This window comes from Chelonia mydas, chromosome 7, assembly GCF_015237465.2.
Source record: "Chelonia mydas isolate rCheMyd1 chromosome 7, rCheMyd1.pri.v2, whole genome shotgun sequence".
Taxonomy (NCBI): domain Eukaryota; kingdom Metazoa; phylum Chordata; order Testudines; family Cheloniidae; genus Chelonia; species Chelonia mydas.
Genome location: NC_057853.1, coordinates 49,802,784 through 49,824,551, shown reverse-complemented (window position 1 = coordinate 49,824,551; position 21,768 = coordinate 49,802,784). Strand labels below are relative to the sequence as shown.

The window sequence follows — 21,768 nt, the reverse complement described above, 5'->3', positions numbered from 1 at the left end:
GCCAATGTTTGCGTCTTGACCTTGTCCTTAGCCGAAGGCACATAGAGTCCCAAGGTTTGCAGAGTGGTACAGGAATCCTTCATTCCCTGCAGGCGGACATCTGTCTGATCTGCAAACAATGCTTTTCCATCAAACGGCAGGTCCTGCATGACGGACTGGGCCTCCGCCGACAGCCTGGACAGGAGGAGCCACAACGCTCTGCGCATGGATATGGCGGAAGCCATCGAACGAGCTGCCGTATCGGCTGCATTGGACGCTGCTTGGAGGGTTCCTTTGGCCGCCACCACCCCTTCTTCCACCAGAGCCTTGAAGTCCTTCCTTTCCTGCTCCGGGAGGAGTGGTTCAAACTTTGGAAGAGACCCCCATAAGTTACAGTCATATTGGCTCAGTAGGGCCTGGTGATCGGCAAGTTTCCAGCTCAGGGTGGCCAAAGAATAAACCTTTCTACCAAAGGAGTCCAGTCTCCTGGAGTCTTTGTTTTTGGGGGTGGGCGTGGGCTGGCCCTGTCGTTCCTGGTGGTTTACCGATTCCACCACCAGAGAGTTAGGTGCCGGATGAGAATAGAGTACTCGTGGTCCTTAGCCGGCACAAAGTACTTCCTCTCAGCCTTCTTGGAAATAGGGGCTAAGGAAGAGGGAGTTTGCCACAAGGTGCTGGAAGTGTTGGCTACTCCCTGGTGGACAGGTAGGGCCAGACGGCTCGGTGCCAAGGACGACAGCACATTAAAGAGTGTGTCAGATGGGCCCTCCAGCTCCTCGGCTTGCAGCTGGAGGTTGGACACCACCCGCTTTAAAAGGTCTTGATGCGCCATGAAATCCTCCTGTGGGATAACGGGCGGCAGTGCCGCTATGGCGTCATCCGGTGCCAGAGAGAGGGCCGGCCCGGAGCCGTGGGCCTCTGGTGGTACCGAGGAGTTGACCCCCCCGGTCGGAGTCCGGGCGAGGGGCTGCCGACTCACGACTTGTAGACTTGTCCCTCGGCCAAGATGGAGAGGCCGATGGGGCCTGGGACGCCTCGGCTACTGAACGGGTTCCCATCTGGGCGGGCACCTGTGGCCACGGTGCCCATTGGCACCACTGCCCCGACCAAGTTGGGGCCCTAGCAGTGCCGGCTGATCCGGCTGAGCCCCACGACCCAGTGATGGGCAGCTGGGTGCCGAGGCTGAGGTCACCGTCGAACGCACTGCCCCATAGGAACGGCGGGAGCGATGGTGCCTGCGGTGCCATCTTCCACGGGACCGGGACCTTGATGTCGAGGACCGGTATCCGTCAGAAGTGCTGCTCCAGTACTCACTCTGGTTCCTCGTAATTCACTGGCGAGTCCCACGTGCGACATCTGGCAGAGTGGGAACTGGAACGGGAGCATCTACGTCGATGCTGTCGGGACCAGCTGCAGTATCTGCGCCGCGAGGAGGAGCGTCTACGGCGCCTGTCACAGTGAGTGCGTCCGCTACTGCCTGGCGTGGAGGGACCTCGAGACTCCTGCCCGGGTGGTGAGCCTGTTAGCCTGACTGGCATGGAGGGCGGGTGAGGGCTGTGACATGACCAGCCACTGCGCGTCGAATGAGGCAAGGAGCGGTCCTCGGAGTGGGAGCTGCGCCGCACTGGGGAGGTCTGGTGAGCACCCAGAGGCGACTTGCCGCAGGACTGAGGGCCTGTCATCGGTGGCACCCCGGGTACTGGCAAATTCAAAATGTCTCGCGCAGCCTGGAGAGCCTCCAGACTGCTCCGCTCATCACGAGTCAGAGGCTTCGGGCCGGGGGGGGGGGGCGCACGGAGGGAGGGATCGAGGGCTGCCTGACGTAGGACCAGCCTCTCCACCTCACAGCGGCACCGAGGGAAGGACAGGGGAGTTCTTCCCCTGCTTCTTGGAGGGGGAGCAGTGCCAGCTGGAGGAGGGGACTTCACTGCGCACAGAAGACGCGGTGCCGGGTGCTGAATCTGCTCAGTGTGCCAGAATTGGGGCCAGCGCCGATTCCATAAGGAGAGTGCGAAGCCTGATGTCACTCTCCTTCTTAGTCTGAAGCTTGAATGACCTGCAGATCTTGCAGCGTTCACTCACGTGAGTTTCGCCCAAGCAGCGGAGACACTCAGCATGCGGATCACTCCTTGGCATGGAAGAGTGACAGGAGCCGCACAACTTGAAGCTAGGGGCATACCCTGAGCCCACTAACAACTAAAAACTACTAACTAGAGGTACTACTAAGAACACTGGAAAAGTCTGCAGCAGAGCTGGAGCAAAAGTTCCAACTACCTTCACTGGCGGCAAGAAGGAACTGAGGGTGGGGGGCGTGCGCAGCTCCCCTTATAGCGCGATGTAGAGGCGCCACTCCAGGGGTCGCAGCGGTGCTCCCCTGTACGGATACTTCTAAGGGAAAAACTTCCGGCACCGGTGCACATGGCGAGCACGCACACATTCTGTGGAATATACATGAGCAATCACTCAAAGAAGAACTGTATTTACTTATCACCATCATTATTGTTATTGATGTTGCAGCATGGAAAATGTTTCTTTGGAGTCTGGACCTTAACTATACCTTGACCAAGAAATTTGGACCCTGATAAAAAATAATTGACTACCCCTAGTCTAGACCCTGCTATTCAAGACAACTTTTACCCAATGATGCACTATCAAAGCACGAACCTTCTGAAAGAAGTCGGTGACAATAGCAGGGTCTATACACCTGGAGCCCTCACACAAAACACTAGAGACTGCATAAAAACTACATTAAGATAATGCTAAAGTTACATATTCAGCACCTGAGAACTAGGAATTACCAGTTAGTGTCACCTGTGCAACCTTAATTCTGCCCCCATATGTTATGCAGCACAATGCTACAGTCCATATTAACCACAGCATATACTACTTATCACAATACATATTTTCCTGGAACCTTCAGCAGATGTGTAGCACCTTGTGTACTGCTCTGTTTGCCAGACAAATGTCTTTTACACCAGAGGTTCTCAACCTTTTTCTTTCTGAGCCCCCAACCTCTCCCCCTCTAACCCCCAACATGCTATAAAAACTCCACAGCCCACCTGTGCCACAATTTTCTGCTATATAAAAGCCAGGGCCAGCGGTAGGAGGTAGCAAGCAGGGCAACTGCCTGAGGCCCCATGCCACTGGGGACCCCAAGAAGCTACATTGCTCAGGCTTCGCCTCAGCCCTGGGTGGCAGGGCTTAGGGACCTGGGCTTCAGCCCTAACAGGTGGGGCTTTGGCTTTCTGCCCTGGGCCCCAGGGAGTCTAATGCTGGCCCTGCTTGGAGGCCCCCTAGACCCCTGGTTAAGAACCACTGTTTTAGACAATAGAAGTCTTTCCACCCTCTCTTCATCCAAATCACTTTTAAAATTTAACTCCTACAGCCCCACCTACAAGAAATTAGTGTGCACACAGACAAAACCCTGCACCAACCTAGAAGTACACTTCCCTAAAAGAAATAACCCCTCATATTACTACAGCCTGGGTCCTTTCCCCCACCCCCATTCCTAATGTTATTCCTCAGCTATCTGTCAAATCCATCCTTTGTGTGAGAGCTCTCCAGGGCAGGCAGGGGCATGCATGTATCGTGCGCAGTATTTAGTACTCATCTAAGCATTACAAAATAATCCACTAAGCATCACACTACAGATTGAGTTAAACAAACAATAGTGCAAGTTTGCTGGCATATAAAACAGCAGATTTAGGTAGCCTAGATTAGCTTTGTAGTGAATTAACTCACCCCTGAAGTGCACCTAACTTCAGCAGTGGTACTGGCTGTAAAGAAATTGTACCATGAAGCGTATATTGTGGCAAGGAATTCTGCAAAACTGGTGGGGCAGACTGGAAATTCTGATTCTCTCATGCACAAAGTTCATATGTCCACTCACAATGGGATTTTCAGAGCAGTGTGTTTTCAGCCAGTTCTTCATAGATTCCAAGGCCTTGTGATCATCTAGTCCAGTGTTTCTCAAATGCGGCCATCAGCGGGTTTTCCTGCAGCCACGACAGCCTTCTAGGCAGAGATGGGGAGGGGGCAAAGCAGTAGCAGCTTCCTGCGGCACCCAGGTTCTCCACGGGAGGGCTTTAGCCTTCTCCCCAGCTTCAGGGTTTCAGGCTTCAGCTCCCCCTGCCCACCCATCCCCTGGCTTCAGCAGGGCTGGCCTTATCGGGCGCCATGGTCAAGAAGCAAGGAGTGTGTGCGTGGCCATGGAAGGGACCTCAGGGCAATGGGGAGAAGCAGCAGGGCCGAGAGGCAATGGGTACGGGGCCAGGGGAGGTGGCGGGGGCCAGGACACCAAAATACAACTGTACATTATTTTTATTATTGAGTCTGCAAAAAAAACCCAACCTGTGTAAATAAATAAATGATTTCCACATGTATATGTGCATATTTATTTGTTTTTCCCTAAAGTTAATTAAGTATTTTAGCAAAATGTGTCAGAGCAGGCACCAGCAAGAGTTGGTGGCTGCACTCTGAGGCCACCAAAAGTTTTGTTCCAAAAGTTAATTACTCTCACTGTTAAAAATGTACACCTTATTGTCCTGTCCCCTGATGTAGTCGGACCTCCTGTATAGCCAAAAAACTTCCTGTGACGAAGTGGAAATTTTCTGTAATATTTGTACGAATTCTAGGCATACTTGAAGTTTCCTGCTGTACACTGCTTTGTTATCCAGTGGGTGCAAAAGTGGGCACACTGCCCCTGAATCATAGAATATCAGGGTTGGAAGGGACCTCAGGAGGTCATCTAGTCCAACCCCCTGCTCAAAGCAGGACCGATCCCCAATTAAATCATCCCAGCCAGGGCTTTGTCAAGCCTGAATGGACACCCATTTGTCACCCCTGGACAGGGGTGTGTGTCATCTGGGTGGAATGAATAGAGTAATTAAAGAACTGGTTCAAATCAACAGAGGGTCCCGCAAGACAAAGTCACCTCACCAACTAAACAATCGACATCTGGCAGCAGGAAACCCTCAGGCTGGCCTTGTGAAGCAGGCTTGGGAACAAGTTGTCAGGTGACTGGAGGGGAGGGATTCAGGAGCCCACAGCTAGAAGACAAAGGGGAACTGAGGAGAGAGCAAGAGATGGAGTCCATTACAGCTTGGCTGGATCACCATGGCACTGGCATGGCCAAAATGGACTATGGCTTAACTTCTGCCTCACTTTGCTAAGCTAGGGACTATAAGCAAAAAGAAAAGAAGTACTAGTGGCACCTTAGAGACTAACCAATTTATTTGAGTATAAACTTTCGTGAGCTACAGCTCACTTCATCGGATGCATTCAGGGACTATAAGATTCTTTAGCAAGGTGACTAATAAATGCTTCACTTGTTCTCAAAAGGCTGCCTGTGCCATTGCAAATACTGAGAGCATTGTGCCTTGAAGGGCTACAGTAAAAGCATCCTTCAGGACTATGGCGTGGCTGGATTCACAGCAGGGAACCATGGAGTGAGACAGCGTTCGCTGGTGCCAAAGGCCCAATCTTGAAGGCCATGGGCCTGCCCCTTCGAACTGCATGGGTTTTGGGGGCCCCACACATTAAGCGGCCACTCCCAAGAGACGGGTTACGGGTTACAGGCTGAAGCTTAGACCGGACCCTATGACTCCGAGACACTTCCCCAAAATAATTCCTCGAGCAGATCTTTTAGAAAAACATCCAATCTTGATTTAAAAGTTATCTGTGATGGCGAATCCACCATGAGTCTAGGCAAATTGTTCCAACATTTAATTACTCTCTCTTAAAAATTTACACTTTATTGTCCTGTCTGAATTTGTCTGGTTTCAACTTCCAGCCATGTATACCTTTCTCTGCTAGACTGAAGAGCCCATTATTAAATATTTGTTCACCACATTTATACTTCTAGACTGTAACCAAATCCCCCCTTAACCTTCTCTTTGTTAAAAATATATAGATTGAACTCCTTGAGTCTATCATTATAAAGCATGTTTTCTAATCCTTTAATCATACTCATGACTCTTTTCTGAACCATCTTCAATTTATCAACATCTTTCTTGAATTCTGGACACACTATTCCAGCAGTGGTCACATCAGAGGTAAAATAGAGAGGTAAAATAACCTCTCTACTCCTACTGTTTTTATGCATCTCAGGATTGCATTAGCTCTTTTGGCTGTTTGCTGACTCCTGTGGATAGCACTGTATCAGTCACACTCAGTTTGTATTGAAGGCTTTATTCATAACCACAGGAGCTATACAAAATTATTTGTTTTCAAGACAGAAAGCTTAGATTCTGGAGCACAATCCTGTAGCAAGGGGTTGATTACATGGCCACTGAATACACAAGACCTTAGTATAATACAGTACATGGCTACTGACTAACTTTGAATGCGTCAGAGGAAAGTGAACGCTTCTTAAGACCCACTTGTGTGATACCTATAAAGTTGGCCGGGGCTTCTTCCCAGACTACCAGGTCTAGCGTAGAGAATTTTAGAAAAGTTTCCACCAGCACTACCAGCAGATCAGCTGCACTTGTGTTACCTAACATAGCAAAGTGTCTAGCATCTTCTAGTATTTTTAACACATGATGTGTTAATTAAACCTGCTCCTCACCAGGTTTAACTGATATAAAAACATCTCCAGCTGTAGGAAGCTTGTCTATACTGCAACCCCTAGTGCAGCAGTTGAACTGGTGTAGCATCATTTGAAATTTCTCTAAAATTTCCTACTGTGCACAAGGTATTAGGTTTGGACTCTTGACTGTGCCTCCGATTGACTGAAGTGACCATGAGTAAGACACACAGAGGAAACAGAGACTGAGTCTTCAAATTCCTTGAGAAGGGAAGAGTATTGAAACTGTTTGTGTACTAGCAAATCAGGAGTCAGTTATAATTATGCAAGAAACCCACAGGTTTAACTACAACGAAAAACAACATTAGCTACATGAGAGAGACAGCAACACATTCCCACAAAAAAAGCTTTTCTTCCATCACTAATTTGAAGGCTTAGAGGTCAAACATTCAGGTTTTATTCTAGGATTCTTTATACTTTAAGTCAATATTACTGAATTTTCTATCAGCAGTTTAGAATTATGTCCCAGAAAAGAATAACTCGAGTTCATCTGAGCCAAAGCACAAACCCACAAGGAAAAGATTGAGAGCTACAGAATAGCATTAGGATAGAGTTACTGTCATAAGATGCCTAGGCAGAGGAGCAGTTGTATGTTAATGCTCCTAACACTCTAGTAGCCTGCTGGAAACTTATCCTTTTCCACAGAAACTAAACATCCTAGAATCCAAGCTTTTAGGAATCATTGTCATCTTCCCCAGTCTAAGGGATGATGATCAAATTTATGAATCATGTGTAATACACAAAGCTCTCCACACTGAGCAAATAGCATAAGCAGAACTTACCTTCTCAGCATCCGAAGGCCTTGGATATGCTATGTCAATCTGATTACCCATATATTTGTGTTCTTCCACACTGTCATTCAGAGTTCCAAGAACTCAACAAGGGACTACTATTTGGCATCAAAGTATAAGACCAAAGCAGCCTGTATAGTACAAATCAGATAGCGTGGAAAGCTTTAGGAAGTAGACAAAAGTTTAAAGCTCTGAAATCTGAACAGATTCCACAACATACACCTCTACCCCGATATAACATGGTCCTCGGGAGCCCAAAAAAATCTTACAGCGTTATAGGTGAAACCGAGTTATATCGAACTTGCTTTGGCCTCAAGCATTTCCGTTATTGACACAAGAAGTTTTATTCTTGGTGTTTTAGAAAGGGTGCATCTGATGTTGTCATTCACATCAAGCCCGGGGCCAGGGCTTGCAGCCACGAGTCCCTGCCAGGGCCGGGGCTCGCAGCCCGGCGCAGGAGGTCAGGGTTGGAACTCACAGCCAGGCGCCGGGGTCAGGGCTCGTAGCCCCGCAGTTCCACACAGGGGTCGGGGCTCGCAGCCATGCGTCACGGTCGGGGCTCACACCCGGTGCAGGGGTGGGGACTCGCAACTTGCAGACGTGTGCTGGGGTCAGGGCTCACAACCCCCAGTTTGAGAACCAATGTTGTAGACGAGACAGAAAACCATTTTTGCTTTACCGCATTATATCTGAATTCGTGTTATATGCGATTGCATTATATCGGGGTAAAGGTGTACTCTGAAATGTCAGATTCACCACTTGTCTAAAATGAAGCACAGTTTAGGAACAGAATACAAGTTGTAGTGTAGACCAGGGTTCAAGTATTTTTACCATCCTGCTGCCTAACACTGCTTCATGCTAGCTTTTGTTAGCATCAAAAATGCCTGAGCCCTGTTTACACCAGCATCCCCACCATTAATACACAGATGAAACACCACTGCAGGAGAATGACAGGCCTCCATTTTCCTGTGTAGACTCACCCTTACAGGAGTTCATTCTGTTAATCTAGGAATTCCTCACAAGGCTATTGCTCCTGTGACCAAAGGGAGAGCAGGAAAGTCTACCCCATGCTGATTATCCCCAGGGCACTAATGATACTCCCAGGTACGACCCTGAGCAGATCAGCAGTGACTACAGGGCTCTGGAAGCCAGGGTGAAGGGGGGCACAGGTTGTGTTTTAGTCCATCCTCCTGGCTGAGGGTAAGGGCCCAGGCAGAGACACCTGCATCCTGGAGACAAATACATAGCTGAGCAGATAGTGGCACAATGGGAGGGTTTCGGCTTTCTCAACCATGGGATGCTGTTCTGGGAAGGACAACTGCTAGGATGAGATCGGGTCTGTGACGGGTTTGGTCAGAGACCCCCTTGGGACTGCCACCTGACGTGCTGGAATTACCTCTGAGCCCATTTTTCACTGCCAGCTTGGGACTCCAGAACCCTGCCTTGTTGAGCCAGACATGCTAGTCTGCTTCAACACAGACCTAGGTCTGGTCAATGCCCCCAGAGCCGCAGACTTTAACCAAAAACTGCTCAGCAAGTCACCTATCTCCAGCACCCAGACACCCAGTTCCCAATGGGATACGAACCCCAAATAAATCCGTTTTACTCAGTATAAGACTTATGCAGGGTAAACTCATAAATTGACCGCCCTCTATAACGCAGAGATATGCACAGATGTTTGCTCCCCCAGGTATTAATCACTTACTCTGGGTTTACTAATAAACAAAAGTGACTTTATTAAGTATAAAAGGTAGGATTTAAGTGGTTTCAAGTAACAACAGACAGAAGTAAGTTACCAAGCAAAATAAAACAAAACACACAAGTCTAAGCCTAATACATGAAGAAACTGAATATAGGTAAATCTCACCCTCAGATGTTCCAATAAGCTTCTTTCACAGACTAGACTCCTTCTTAGTCTGGGCCCAATCCTTTCCCCTGGTACAGTTCTTGTTCATTCCAGCAAACATCTTAGGTGAAAAGCAGGGGATTTCATATTACTGGGACCCCCTTTGTTCTGTTCCACCCCCTTTTATATCTTTGGTATAAGGCAGGAATCTTGTGTCTCTCTGGGTCCCCGCCCTTTCTTCTAAATGGAAAAGCACCAGGTTTAAGATGGATTCCAGGTTTAAGATGGACATGATCACATGTCACTGTAAGACCTCATTCTCCATTCTTTCAGGGTTGGCCTGCACATATCCAGGAAGGTTTGCGAGTAAACAGCCATTCACAACCAATTGTCCTAGTTAATGGGAGCCATCAAGATTCCAAGCCACCATTAATGGCTAAGGTGACCAGATCTCCCATTATCATCGGGACAGTCCCAATTTTAACCCATTTGTCCTGCGTCCTGACCGCACATTGGTCGGGACACCCTTTGTCCCAACATGGGGGACGGACTGCTCACCATCACCGCCGAAGTCCCGGGGCAGCTCCCGGCGGCGTACACGCTTCCGCCACCGGCAGGAGCCAGCAGTGTAGGCAGCCCCTAGACACAGAGGCAGAGGGGGGTCTCCGCATGCTGCACCAGCTCCCTCCCGCCCAATCAGAGCTGCGGGGGCGGGGCTTGCAGGCGCTGGCAGCGGGCAGAGAGCCCTCCGCCCCCCCATACCTCACCTGACCCTTACAAGAGACCTTTTGCATAAATCGTATTCCAGTTACATTATATTCACATTCCAAGCATATTTTTATAAAGCATGTAGAGTGCAATATCACAGGGTCCACCTGACTAAGAAAGAAAAGAGCATCTTCGCACACCAACTCACCAACCTAGTTAGGAGGGCTTTAAACTAGGTTCAAAGAGGGCATGTGACAGAAGCCCACAGGTAAGCACAAAAACACAACTTTAACAGGGGCTTACATGTTGGGGAGAGGGGGAGACACATGGAATATTACTATCAGGTCATGGTAGCAACAAGAAGGAAATCAGTGGGGCTGTCTGCTCAGCATTTTAGCTGTCTGTACATAAAAACAGGAAATATAAGTACATAAGCTAAATTACAACTCAACTGGCAACACAGACTTGGTGGGATAAATCTCATCACTGGAATATTGGTATAGAGAAGCGTAACTTGTTCATTAAGGACAAGCAGGGTAAAAAGGGAGGGGGTATTACACTGTATCAAGTATATATACACACTTGTTCTGAGGTCCAGAGGGAGATGAGAGGCAGAGAGTTGACAGTCCCTGGGTAAAGATATATGGGGGGGGGGGGGGGGGAGAGAGAACAGAGATGATGTCATGATAGGTCTACTATAAACAACCAAATCAGGAAGGGGAGGTGGATGAGGCATTTCCAGAACAACACAAATAACCAAAACACAAGACCTGGTAGTAATGGGGGACTCACTAGCCAGACATCTGTTGAAAAAGTAATATGGCAAAACACAAAGCTTCCAATAAGTTCTTAACGTACTGGGAACAACTTTTTGTATCAGAAAATGGGGGAAATAACCAGGGGTACAGCCATTTTAGATGTGATTCAAGAGGAATGGGTTGTGACTCTGAAGGTGTAAGATAATTTGGATGAAGTAATCATGAATGATAGATCTTTCATGATTCTAAAGAAGTGAAAGTTGTAGAATAAGGAAAATGTACTTCAAAAAAAGCAGATTTACAAACCCAGAGAACTGGTAAGTAAAGTCCCATTGGAAGAAAATCTAAGGGATAAAGTTGTTCAGGGGAGCTGGCGGTTTCTCAAAGAGACATTGTTAAAGGCAGAACATCAAACTATCCTAATGCAAAGGAAGGACAGAGGGCAATAGGGCTCCATCAGGAACTCTTTAATGACCTGAAAATGAAAAAGGAATCCTAGAAAAAGTGGAAACATGGATAAAATCTACGGATGAGTACAAAAGAATAGTACTAGCATGTAGGGACAAAATCAGAAAAGCTAAGGCACAAAATAAGTTTCAGAGTAGCAACCGTGTTAGTCTGTATTCGCAAAAAGAAAAGGAGTACTTGTGGCACCTTAGAGACTAACAAATTTATTTGAGCATAAGCTTTCGTGGGCTACAGCTCACTTCATCGGATGCACCTAGAAAGGAACGTAAAGGGCAATAAGAGGTTCTTTAAACACATCAGGAGCAAGAGAAAGATGAAGGAAAGCGTAGGTCCTCTGCTTCGCAGGGAAGGAGAGCGAATAACTGAGGACATCAAGAAGGCTGAGGTGTTCAATGCTTATCTTGCTTCAGTCTTCAATAAAAAGGTTAATGGTGACCTGATACTTAACACAACTAATAGCAACAAGAGGGAATGAAGCCAACCCAAAACAACAGGTTAAAGAACATTTAGATAAGTTAGCTGTATTCAAGTCATCAGGGCCTGATTGAATTCATTCTAGGGTGCTTAAGGAACTAGCTGAAGCAATATTGGAATTGTTACAAATTATCTTCAAGAACCCATGGACGACAGGTGATGTCTCAGAGGACTAAAGAAGGGAAAACATAGTACCTGTCATTAAAAAGGGGAACTATAAACCAGTCAGCCTAACTTCCGTATTTGGAAAGATACTGGAACAAATTATTAAACAATCAATTTGTAAGCACCCAGAGGATAACAGGGTTCTAAAGAATAGCCAGCATGGATTTATCAAGAACAAATAATGCCAAACCAACCCAATTTCCTTCTCTGAAAGATTTCTGGCCTACCATACAGGAGGGGAAGCAGTAGATATGATGTATCTTGATTTTAGTAAGGCTTTTGACCGTGCCATATGACATTCTCATAAGCAAACTAAGGAAACATGCTCTAGATGAACTTACTACAAGGTGGGTGCGCAAAGTGGCTGAACGACCATAGTCAAATAGTAGTTATTAATGGTTTGCTGTCAGACTGGGAGGATGTCCCTAGTGGGGTCCTGTAGGGGTTAGTCCTGGATCCAGTAATGTTCAATATTTTCACTAATACCTTGGATAATGTTCATAAAATTTATGCATTATACTAAACTGGGAAGGGTTGTAAGCGCTTTGGAGGACAGCATTAGAAATCAAAATGACCTTGACAAATCAGAGAATTGGTCTGAAATCAACAAGATGAAACTAAATAAAGACAAGTGCAAAATTCTACACATAGGAAGGAAAAATCAAATGCTCAACTACAAAATGGGGAATAACTGGCTAGGTGGTAGCACTACTGAAATAGATCTGGTAGTTACAGGAGGTCACAAATTAAATGGGTCAACAATATGATGTTGTTGCAAAAAAAGATGATATTCTTGGGTGTATTAACAGCAGTATCATGTAAGATGCTGGAGGTAACTGTCCCACTCTACTTGGCAGTGGTGAGGCCTCAGCTGGAATACTGTGTCCAATTCTGGATGCCACACTTTAGGAAGATGTGGACAAACTGCAGAGAATCCAGAGGAGAGCAAAAAAAAAAAAATGATAAAAGGTTTAAAAACTTGATCTATGAGGAAAGGTTTAAAACACTGGGCATGTTTAGTCTTAAGAAAAGGTGACTGAAGGGGACCTGATAAGTCTTCAAATATACCTCTACCCCGATATAAAGCGGTCCTCGGGAACCAAAAAAATCTTACTGTCTTATAGGTGAGACCACGTTATATCGGGGTAGTGAGAGGAACCGCTCCCTGCCCCAGCTCACCTCCGCCTCCTCCACTGAGTGCACCACCGCCGTTCCGCTTCTCCCCCCACCCCCTTCCAGGCTTGCCGTGCCAATCAGCTGTTTGGCACGGGAAGCCTGGAAGGGGGCGGCGCGAGAAGCGGAGCAGCAGTGGTGGCACGCTCAGGGGAGGAGGTGGAGGTGAGCTGGGGTGGAGCGCGGAGGAACCGCTTGTGGTAACATGAATTCGGATATAATGAGGTAAAGCAGCCCCGCTCCCTGGAGCGCTGCTTTACAGCATTATAGCTGAATTTGCGTTATATCGGACCGCATTATATTGGGGTAGAGGTGTGTGTTAAGGCTGTTATAAAGAGGACAGGGATCATTTGTTCTCCATGGTAGGACAACTAGTAATGGGTTTAATCTGCAATGAAAACAGGCCATTTCTTGGGCCAAATAAGTGCTAACATTTCAAAAATTCCATACAAAATCTATACCATAAAATGTAGAGCAGAAATGCTGATGTATCAGCCCACTGGCACATGTTTTTCCAGCTCAAGAGTGAGTCCAGTGCTGTTACCAAGAATTTATTACAAACATTTATATACTGATTATTGGAGAGATGTGCATTTTTCAAACTGACATGCTCCCGCTAAAAATTTTTCTTCTAATGCAAGAGTAGTTCAGACACTCACAGGAATCTAAGGGCAAATTCCTGCACCAAGGAGAAAGTAAGATTCAAAACCCAGTAAGTTAGGCTTTGCTGATTATCTCTCTAAGTAGTGGAGTTCCAAACACTTCATCTTACTATTAGTCTTTTTTTTCTTTTTTGGACTGGCACACTACCCTATATTTAGGATAGGAGAGTACAATGACAAGTATCAGAAAGAATGAATAAGTGGTTTAGGATGCTTGGAGTAAAAGCAGCAGAAGACACTTTGCAAAGAAGCCTACAGTCAATTATAATGACAGATTTCAGAGTAGCAGCCGTGTTAGTCTGTATTCGCAAAAAGAAAAGGATGCATCCGATGAAGCGAGCTGTAGCTCACGAAAGCTTATGCTCAAATAAATTTGTTAGTCTCTAAGGTGCCACAAGTACTCCTTTTCTTTTTACAGTCAATTAGAGACTATTAAACTGAGGTCCCTGGAGGTGGGACAGAATTCATCAAACTAAAACTTTTTAAAAACAGCACAATATATAAACTAAAAATATAAGCAAGAGCAGCAGCAGCATGCCTGAGGCAAGAGGCACTGGAGGCCATATTACACAGGGGGCAACTGAGAAGCAGGACCTCCTGCCAGGAAGGGTTGAGGTGAACTAGGTAAGTGCTTGGTATTTACCATAGAAAAGGGGGTTTTGTCATGCTTTAAGGAGAGGAAATGTCTGTCAACACCAGTTCTCAGGGCTATAAGCCAAGGACACTGTTCAGCCAGCATCTAGGGAGCACACTACTGTCCAGACAACACACCTCTTCCCAGTAGCAACACAGGCTTCCTCTACATTCTTCCTCCCTGGACCACCAGCAAGACGCCATTGGCAGCAAAGCTCAGGGTAATCATAAACATTTGCAAAGAATTCTGCTATCTGCCTTCAGCCAATTCCTAAAGAGCAATGCTATTCTGAAAAGCAACTACAAAGAAATAGCACCTCCCTGCTCTACAACTGCCCCATGCACGTACACCACCAGAGTCAGGTCTGCTGATTTGAAGGGACTAGAGCTTAGCTTTAGGGGCTACGGATTTAGACTTTGCTGGCTAGGGATTAGCTTTATTGCCCTTTACTCCTGATGAGCCAGCACACCTAAGGAGAGCACTGGAATCTACTCCTCCTTGTGCAACAGAATTATTTACTAAGGGTACGTCTTCACTACCCACCGGATCGGCAGGTAGTGATTGATCTATTGGGGATTGATTTATCGCGTCTCGTCTAGACGAGACGCGATAAATCGATCCCCGAATCGATGCCTGTACTCCACCTCGGCAGGAGGAGTAAGCAGAGTCGACGGGAGAGCGGCCACGGTCGACTCGCCGCCGTTGAGGATGGCCAGGTAAGTTGAACGAAGATACTTTGACTTCAGCTACGCGAATAGCGTAGCTGAAGACAAAGTATCTTAGTTCGAACCCCCCCACAGTGTATCCCAGGCCTAAGATCCAATCAGTTACATCTGTGCCAACCCAATGAAGACAAAGTGTCTAATACAGCCTGCAGAGCCTTGATTACTGGCCATGCACAACATGGAAAGAACCTGGCTTAATTCTCAGAGCCTGGGGATGAGGGGGCGGGAAAGAGTTTGCAGGGTTGGCACTTGGCAGGGCTGGGGAAAAAAACAAAAACCTTTTCTTGTTCAGTGAATCCTTTTTACCTCAAACACAGAACAATAACTTCTGTTGAGTCATTTTCAGCATGGAAGTGCATTTTAAAGTTTGAGGCAAAGAATCCAGAAGCAATACAGTCTGCAAGTAGTACTAGGATGTCTGGACCTGGCAAAAGTAGTAAGTGACTCAGGAAGGGTAGCACTAAGCACTATCAGAAGGTGCTAGGCTAACAAAGCTAGCTATTCAGCTCGCTGCAAGGCCATAAACATATCTCTGGACTGATCTACGAGGAGACCCTTGTGGAGTGCTGAAGGTTTTCTTGGAGAACATGATCTGTGATGCCATCACCTGCAATGAACATGCCAGCTGGAATACTCTACAGATTCAGTGACTAAATCCCCACCTCATGGTCCACTTAAGAACAAAACATCATGAAACTTGCACTTTATTTACTTTCTAGAAATCACTAGTATTAGGATTCACACCAAAATGATCCAGATCAGATTCTTTCTTGGAGTAGCTGATTAGTGGCTCGGGGAGGGGTTTGGGGAAGGCTGGAAAGCAGTAGGCAGGCTGGGGCCTCAAGGAGGGGGTGGAGCAGGGACGGGAGAGGCGGAGTGAGCGCGGGACTTTTGTGGAAGGGGCAGAGCAGGGATGGAGCACCCCCAGGGATAACCAAAAGTCGGCACCTATCACTCCAAGAATCTAAACAGGAAATATCTTCAGAATTCAGATACATAGATACACATTGCCACCACATATCTTGGAAAATCTGCCTGTGTTATAAGGGAACAGAGACACTCCCAATTACCTTCCATATTAAGGGCCGGATCAACGCTTGAGATCAATATGCTTGTCAAAGTAGCTAGGAGTAAGAAACCACACACTGAAAAATATACTGGATATGTGCTCAACATGCTCAGTAGTTATAATGGGAAGTTTGTATAAGGCCAGCAAGTATTTTGGAACTGGGACTCCACTAGAGCAGTATGGGCAGTGCAAGTCGATCAAAGGAGCTTGAGGAAACCAAGAAGGCAGAAGTTCACCTCCAGTGATATTTTCAAGTCAATGAACCCTAGAAATTTGACAGAAGGGGAGACTCATACATGCCATAGCACCATTCAGTGGAACAGCTCCACTCCCACACGAAGTCCCTACAGTACTGCACCAAACTCAGGAGACGAGGGTCAAGAACGCAGCCTCAGTTCTCCCAACTGACCCCCAGGGGTACAACCACTATGCAGAAGTCCAAGAAAAGACTAGGCACAAGAGGTAAAAGATGCAATGGAAGGCACAGGTACGTGTGTAAGTTAGGTCTTTAATAAAATTAAAGAAGCTGTATCCAATTATATCAAAAGGAAGAAACTCTCTGCCACTACCAAACCCTGCATTCAAAAGGAACACACACTTTAGCACCTTCATCTGTACATCTCCACAGCGAAAGCCAGGTCATCCATTAGAATGGGTAGAAGAGCAATAAGCCATGAAAGGATGTCTATTGGTGCTGGCCTCAATTGTACTGTAAGACATAGGTCTGAAAGACAAATGCTTTCAAGTCCCCAAGAACATCTCTTGCTGCCACCGCACACCCTACAGCAGGGGTCTCAAACTCAGTTTACACTAGGGGCCAGTGCCAGTCCTCAAATCCTCCCAGTGGGCCAATAATGTCACTCATGCCGCCCAAAACCCACACCCTCCAACTCTGCCCCCCATCTGCCTAAGGCTCTGAGAGGGAGTTTGGGTGGGGTAAGAGGTCTGGGGTAGGGGATTGGGGTGCAGGCTCTGGGAGGGAGTTTGGGTGGAGGAGGGGGTCTGGGGTGCAGGCTCTGGGATGGAGTTTGGGTGCTGCCTCTGGGCTGGGGGACGGGGTGTGGGTGCAGGAGGAGGGGGTGGGGTTGCAGGCTCTGGGAGGGAGTTTGGGGGGTGGGGAGGGGATGCAGGCTCTGGGAGGGCGTTTGGAGGGTGGGGAGGGGGTATGTGAGGAAGGGGTGGGGGTGTAGTGCTTACCTGGGGCTCCAAGGCAGGGCAGGCCGGAGGGTCTCCACACACTGCTGCCCCCAGGCACCGCCTGCACAGCTTCCCATTGGCCGCAGGGGTGCTCGGGGTGGGGGCAGCGCATGGAGGCACAGCCCCGCCCTGTCCCAGGGCCACAGGGAGGGGCTGGCAGCCACGTGGAGGGAGCGCACAGAAAGCTGCTCAGCTCCACTGCGCTGCCGGTGGTGAGCAGGGCCCCGAGCCATTTTAAATTGCCCAGGGGACGCGGGGGGGCGGGAGCACCCTCGGGCAGCAGGTGGGGCCAAGAGAGAGACCCAGCCCCAAAATTGCTGGAGCCCGGCCGGTCACATTGGGGAGGTTCTTGGGCTGCAGATGGCCCACTGCCGGGACTTTGAGACCCCTGCCCTACACTGACTTACTATTAATACAATCTGTGGCTCAGCAACTGACAAGTAAAAAATTTCTTACAAACCAATTTTGGACAGGTTCATGCAACAAAATCTTCCATGAAGAATAACCAAGAAGAGGACAAGAGCTACTTTGGGACTGGAGGGGCCAGCACTTCCTCCCTCCCTCAGTTTATAAAGATCAAGAGAAGCCTTGTAACAAGGGATAGAGTAGGGGTGGGAAGATTCTCTTCTCAGTAGCTCTCAGCTAGGCACCAGTGGGCACTGGTGCACAAGTGTAACACCACTAACCAGAACATGGCATTGGACAAGGTGTCCCCAGACAGAAATGAAGATGTCAACCCTTGAGAAAACTGCTAGGTTAGGAGCCAACCACCCCTACACGCCTCGTTGCACTAGCACAGCTCTACCGTAATCAGGAGCAGACAGATTCTAACAGCATTTGTTAGTGTGAACAGGACAATATGATTCTACAAACATGATGGGAAGAGTTATAGCTATTGTCCTTATAGAGAAACCTTGCCACATTCACAACCGAATCAGAGAACAGCAAGCATGACAGACTGTGCACAGACTGTAGGGCCCCGCCACGCTACAATCAGCCTTGGCAAAATTCAATTCTTATTTTTTATAATTTTGATAATTAATAGGTTTATTTTTAAGATTTTCTTCAATTTTTATTCATTTAAATTTTAACAGTTTCAGGAAATTATGGCAGGATAGACAATAATTGTTTAATGACAGGAGATGCTGAGATTCAAAAAGTTAAAAGTTTTATAACAGTTAAAACACAAATTGTTAACATCACATGTCAAAACACAAAGCAAATATCCATAAATCAAACTCTAATAAGTTCTCAGGCAGCATTTTTCTTGTTTTGCCAATATGCAAATTTCACCTATTATTGAGGAAAATATTTTGGCATGCATGGTGAAATCGATGTTTGCGGACATATACCAATAAAAAACTAATCCTTCCAATCCTAACTATAACACACAACTAGAAGGACAAGGGGATAACTACTGCACACAAGAGCATGATAACTTTTGTCACAAGAGCTGGAAGATGGGATTTCCAGCTCAATACCAAATAAGACCACCAAGTATGTCTACCACGCCCATCGCCAGGGTATCCAAATACAGAGGTGACCTCAGAGCCCAGTCCCTCAAGCCAAATGCAGCCCGAGGCACTTCAAGCTAAGTAGAAAGGGGTGAGTTTTATGCCTGGACTCTAAAAGAGGGCATGTGCAGGGTAACTCAAGGTGGGCTGCACCCTAAAACACAAGGGCATAAAATGGGAGGGAATGGGAATGTAGGAGACACTTAAAACCCTAATCCTGCCTTAGGCAAGACAGGATGTGCAGGAATATCTGCTAGTGGCCAGGGAAGAGGGATAGGACCCCCCCTCCCCAATCCTGAGCCCTCCCGTTCAGGTGACTGCCCTCGCAGCACTGCTAATCCCCCCGCTACAAGGCACAGCACTAACGACAACACGCCACTGCCGAAGGAGGCAGAGAGCACTATTCCCTAGGCGCGCACAGGGCCCAACTCCCGCCCAGAGCCGAAATGGGGAAGAGCTACCCCCACCCCCGGGGACGAGCACAGCCCCAGCCAGCTCCCCACGGACCCCGGCCACCCCGCACGGGACAGGGCGAGCACAGCCCCAGCCGCCCCCTGACCCCATCGGGCCCGGCCCCGCACAGCAGACGCGGGCCCCGCCACAAATTCCGGAGCTACCTCCTCGCCCCAGGCCCGGCCCGCGCAGAGCCCTCACCAGAGCGGCAGCCGCTGAGACAGCCCCGGCCGGACCCGGAAAAGGCCGCTCCCTACCGGGGACCGGCCACCACCGGCAGCGACCGAGCGCTGAGCACCGAGCGAGCGCGACCCCGCGCGGGCACGTACCTAGGGGAGGGGCGGCGCACGGAACCTAGCAACCAGCGGCACGAGCGCGCCACATCCAATCACAGCGCGGCGCAACCCAGTCGCGTCTGCCAGCCCGGCGCCCAAGCGCTCAGCCCCACCGACGAGGATACGCCCGCGGCCCCGCCCAACGCGCGGGAACCCGCCCCTGGCCCCACCCATAGCTCTACCCAAGCGGGGGGAGACGCCCACCAGCGCCTCCCTAACTCCGCCGTTCCGAGGCCCGCCTGCCCCTCGGAACACACCAAACCCATCCCCCCGCACTACTCCCAGACGGAAAAGCCACTGAGCACACTGACCCCTTCGTCTGCGATATGTGGGGTGATGGGGCCAGTTCAGTGGATAGGCGAGACCCCCCTATGATGTGTGGCGTGAAGGGGTCATTATGGGGGAGGGGCTAGATCCCCCCGCAAAGTGTACGGTGATGAGGTCAGTGTGGGGAAGGGACAAGACCCCGTGATGTGTGGGGAGATGGGAACAACACCAGGGAGGGGCCAGACCCCCCTGCGATGTGTGGGGAGATGGGTTCAGTGCCGGGGGGAGGGGCCAGACCCCCCTGCCATGTGCGGGGTGATGGGGTCAGTGCGGGGGGAGGGGCCAGACCCCCCTGCCATGTGCGGGGTGATGGGGTCAGTGCAGGGGAGAGGCCAGATGTCCCCAAGAGTTATAGGGTGAGCGAGTCAATTCGGGGGAGTGCCCAGACTCCCCCACGATCTGTGGGGTGATAGGGTCATTGAGGGGGAGGGCTAGACCTTCCCCGGGATGTTTACAGTAATGGGGGCAGTTTGGGGAAGCGGCCAGACCCCCTTGCAATGTGTGGGGTGAAGGGGGTCATTGTTGGGGAGGGGCCAGAACCCGCACAATGTGTGGGGTGACAGGATCATTACGGGGGAGGGCTAGACTCCCCTGCAATGTGTGGGGTGATTGGGTCATTGCGGGGGAGGGCTAGACTCCCCTGCAATGTGTGGGGTGATTGGGTCATTGCGGGGGAGGGGCAAGACCCAGCTGTGATGTCTGGGGAGATGGGGACCATACACGGGAGGGACCAGATACCCTTGCGATGTGTGGGGTGATGAGGACAGTGTGGCAGAGGGGGTCAGACTACCTTCTGACGTGTGAGGTGATGAGGTCAGTGCAGTGGAGGCCAGACCCCCTGCACTGTGTGGGGTGATAGGGTCAGTTTGGGGAAAGGGCTAGACCGCCCCCCACAATGTGTGGGGTGATGGGCTCACTGCAGGTGTTAAGGCTGAATCTCCACTCTGTCACTCCGAGTGCAGAAGGTAGGGGCCTACAAGGATTTTAAAAATGTATATGTGCCAGTCCAGGTTTCTATTAAACTCCCAAGGTTACAGCTTTTCTCTGACCTTGACTTTGTAAACCCTGCCACCACCCAAATGCAAAAAAAACCCCTTTGAGCCCAGGAAGGAGCACTTGGGAATTCCTCCCTGTAGGGTACCTTCAAACCCTGTCACCCCTAGATCTTAAAAGAAACAATTACAAAAATTAAGCATCCAAAACAGCTTTCTTGGGGGTTCAGCTTAAAGGTTACAAGCAAACAAAAGCATCAGGAGTTAGCACAGAGAAGATCCACAAGCCTTAAAAAATAAACAGAAATAAACCTGATCACATCTAGCTAAACATTCTGATCTACTTACACATTTGGAGTTCAGATAAGTAGTTCTAGGTTTGATCTGATTATTTATGATCATACCTGGCTTAAAGCTGCTTATAGCATGACTGCTCTGTCCCTCCAGCCCAGAGAACAACAGACAAAGGCAAAGTTTCTTTCCCCATTTTAAAAAGTTCTAGACTTCCCATTGGCTCTTTTGGTCAGGTGTCCACTTTTTTCCTTTTTCTTTACCTGAGGGACTTCTTAATCCTTTACAGGTAAAGCAAGTAAAGAAAAGCTAACCAAGAGGGATTTTTACAGCTAACTGGCTGGCTGTCTATCAAAGAGAGCTGCCCACCCCCCACACACTTTATTTATCACATGCCCCCCAAATCACAGACAGTGCTGGCCAGCCTGGTTAGGTCCCGGAGGTTTAGGAAACAGAGTTAATAAGATTCATGCACCTCTAATTTTACTAATAATTACATGAAGAACTAAACAGTACTTTTTACATTTCAGGACTACATTGACTTAGAATATAGGGACATTTTTACCCTGCTGATTCTGGGAAACCTTCCCAGGAGAGTGCATCAGCCACTTTGTTAGAGGC

The 21,768-nt window shown here is 48.6% G+C and overlaps 1 protein-coding gene across 5 annotated transcripts in view; it reads right to left on the bottom strand.

The window, feature by feature from the left end:
- Positions 1–19,693, bottom strand: part of DAG1 (dystroglycan 1) — a 115,955-nt gene extending 96,262 nt beyond the window's left edge. Inside the window, exon 1 of one of the 5 annotated variants that reach the window (XM_037904104.2) lies at positions 19,532–19,693. The gene's annotated coding sequence lies outside the window, so the exon portion shown is untranslated. Of the gene's footprint in view, positions 1–19,366 lie in introns of all 5 variants that reach the window. The other 4 variants (XM_043550949.1, XM_037904101.2, XM_037904102.2 and 1 more) reach the window with 4 other exon arrangements.
- Positions 19,694–21,768: the final 2,075 nt, after the last annotated feature.